Below are 3,421 nucleotides of genomic sequence, written 5' to 3'. Positions count from 1 at the left end.
CACACTATAAACACACACAGCTCAATTAGTGTCCATATAATTATAAAACTTACTTCAAACACACCTTCTTATGGGATAAAACGTGTTATTTATATGACTTCCGTGCATAATTAGAATCACCAAAATAGGCTCACATTTGTTTTTGTAGATTCAAAACACGTCCTGGTTTGTAACTCACACACTCACTCACTCACTCACTCACTCACTCATGTTTAGCAGGATGAAGATTCTCCACAAGAGGAATCTACTAGCACTCAAGTAACTTTATAAGAGCGGTGCTTCACACCATTGACACGTGTCCTTGTTTCTTTTACTATGTAAATACATTTGGCTATTGAACTTCTAGTACAGTGAGTATATGTACTGAGCTGTGGGGGAGTTTGGTGGTGTCTGACCCCCAGAAGGAAAGAAAAAAATGGAAGGAAGCAATGAGGAAAGCAATCCACATTTTATTCACTTCCATTTTAGAGTCGTACAGACATGAGTTTCAATGCTGATAAATGCTGAATGGACTAAGAAGTTCCACTGCAGTTCTACAAGTTTGTCAGTACTTAAGTAGTAATTTGAATGTCCATTTAAATTGTTTTGTGGAAAGGTCTGTTTACTTTTACAGCAGTCATTGTTACACTTACAGGATGATGGGTTTAGGATACTCCACACACCTCTGACCATCATTTCAGAATAACTCAGCCAGTCTGCACCATTTCCATGAATAATAAGCCAAATGTGTGTGTAATAAGACTGAGGAAATAATGGTTTAAAACTAAAAAAAATGAGATAAGAGACTGGGTACAGTACTGATAGTGGGCAGGACGGTGCTTTTGGCCTCCAGAGCCACCTGCATGTTCCCCACACGAATGTGAGCAATCAGGGACGTCAAACCCTCATGGAACAGCACCACCTACACATGCACATATATAGGAGCAAAGCAGCATGGGAAATGGAATTTTAATTAGGGGAGAGGACAATAAAAAAAATATATTACATCAACACAATTATTACAAAAGTAAAGTAATTTAAGACAGACCTGTGAATTCATCACCACACCCATGTGCAATATAATCAATACTATTATACTAGTATAGCAATATGTGCAAAATATTCTTATAGTGTAAAGATGTTTTTGCTTTTCTATTTATAATGTTTATATTGTTATGTTTATACTGTTAATTTTCGGAAAGTTAGAGTTTATGTGACAAACTGTAACCATATTAAAAAATTAACAGGGTTAAGTGACCCTTTATTAATCCCACAACAAAGAAACTCACCTCTGCATTTAACCCATCCATGCAGTGAAACACCCACATACACACTAGTGAACGCACACACACTAAGGGGCAGTGAGCACACTTGCCCAGAGAGGTGGGCAGGCCTATCTGCAGTGCCTGGGAAGCAGTTTGGGGTTGGGTACCTTGCTCAAGGGCACTTCAGTCATGTCCTGTCAGCTCAGGGGATCAAACCGGAGGCCTTCCAGTCACAAGGCAGGTTCCCTAACCTCCAGCCCCCAACTGCCCCCTTGTTTGTTGATTCTGTTCTTGTTACTTCCTTTCTTGAGTGCCTTGCTCTCCCTATGTGCTGTAGTACTGTGAATTTCCCTCTTGTGGGACTAATAAAGGATTATCTTATCTTATCATAGAAAAAAAAACACACATTTTAATGAAGTAAAACCAATTCAACACTTTTCTACTGAACTTATTAAATGTATATTCCTATATATCTAGCTACGGTCTTTATTTGGTTGGCTGTAAATTGGTGTGTTGGATACACACCTTGGCGGTCCAGTTTGTCTGGGTCATTTTTCCAGATGTAGAGATGGTGTGTGTGAAGATTCGGCCATCATCTGGAATCCAGGGACCACAGATCCTCTCTTCAGCTGCTTTCTATAGCAAGAGAGAGAGAGAGATAGAGAGAGAGAGAGAGAGAGAGAGAGAGAGAGAGAGAAAGAGAATCATTACGAACCTCAGTTTCAAAAGAGTTGGAACAGTATATTAAAAAACAGAGAAAAAACAGTAAGCCTTGATTAGTTTATTTATTAATTGTTTTCATGAAACGAAAAACTAATTCCAACAACATGCTCCTGTCTGAACTTTTTTGGCAGAATTTTTTTTGCCATTCTCCAGTTATACAAGTCTTCAGCTGCGCAACCATACAGGGCCTTTGTTATCATGCTGTTGACATGTGCAGGTTGATGTTGTCATGTTGAAATAAGCATGGATGTCCCTGAAAAAGACAGCGTCTAAAAGGCAGCATATGTTGTTTCAAAATGTGTTCAGTGAAAAAGGTTCTTTCACACGTGTATAAATTACCCAGTAACATACCTACATACCAAGATAGACTGTGGATTTTGAACTTTATGCTGGTAACAGTCTGGATGGTGCTTTACTTCTTTAGCTCAGAGAACACAGTGTCCATTCTTTCCATAAACAATCTGAAAGTTTCATCAGAACACAGTACACGTTTCTGTTGAGCATCGGTCCATTTCAGATAAGCTTGAGCCCAGAGAAGTCGGCGGCATTTCTAGATTTTGTTAATATACATGACTTCCACTGTGTGTAGTACAGACTTCACTTAGACTTGTGGATGCCACAACGGATGCTGTTTTTAATGCATGCCGTCTGAGGGGTCCAAGTTCACAGACATTCTTGCTGTTGCTGTTTTCTGCCCTTTATGCACAGAGATTTTTCCAGATTTCCTGACTCTGTTGATTGAATTATGCACTGTAGTGGGAGAAATACCCAAAATCCATGCAATCCTTGGATGAGGAATGTTGTTCTTAAACAGTTGGACTATTTGTCTATAAGTGGTGAGTCTTGACTCATTTTCACTCATAAAGGACTCTTCTTTTCCTGGATGCTCCTTTTATATCCAAGCATGATTAAACTGCTTCTTTTAAAATGTATTTGAACATTTAACAACATTCCTAGTCTTAAATGACTCCTGTCCCAACCTTTTTGGAATGTTTTGCAGTGATCAGTTTCAGAATAATTGTATATTTACAAAAAAACACTGATGTTCATGAGGTAAAAAATCACATCTCTTTGTACTGCATTTTATTAATGAACAACTGATTTAAATATGTAAGTGAAGTTACCATGTAACCCATAGGGCAGGAGTGTATGTTAGCATGGTGAATGCAGCAGTTTTCTCCATTTGCGTCTTTCCAGTTACTCGGACACTCGTGTTCCTCACAGAACCGCCGAGCTTCCACCGGGTCCGTAATGGACCTACACCAACCAACAAACAAACAAAGATGCGGATAAACAGAGAATGGAGTGATATAGAGTGAATGAGAGAGAAAGAGATTATGACCTCCATTCAAACTGAACATAAACACTTACTGAACTACAACACAGTCATTCCAATAAAGCCTCATCAGGGCTGTCCAGTCTTATCTGCAAAGGGCCGGCGTGACTGCAGGTTT

Source organism: Colossoma macropomum, unplaced genomic scaffold (genome assembly GCF_904425465.1).
Source record: "Colossoma macropomum unplaced genomic scaffold, Colossoma_macropomum, whole genome shotgun sequence".
NCBI classification, from domain to species: Eukaryota; Metazoa; Chordata; class Actinopteri; order Characiformes; family Serrasalmidae; genus Colossoma; species Colossoma macropomum.
This window is presented reverse-complemented; position numbering follows the sequence as displayed.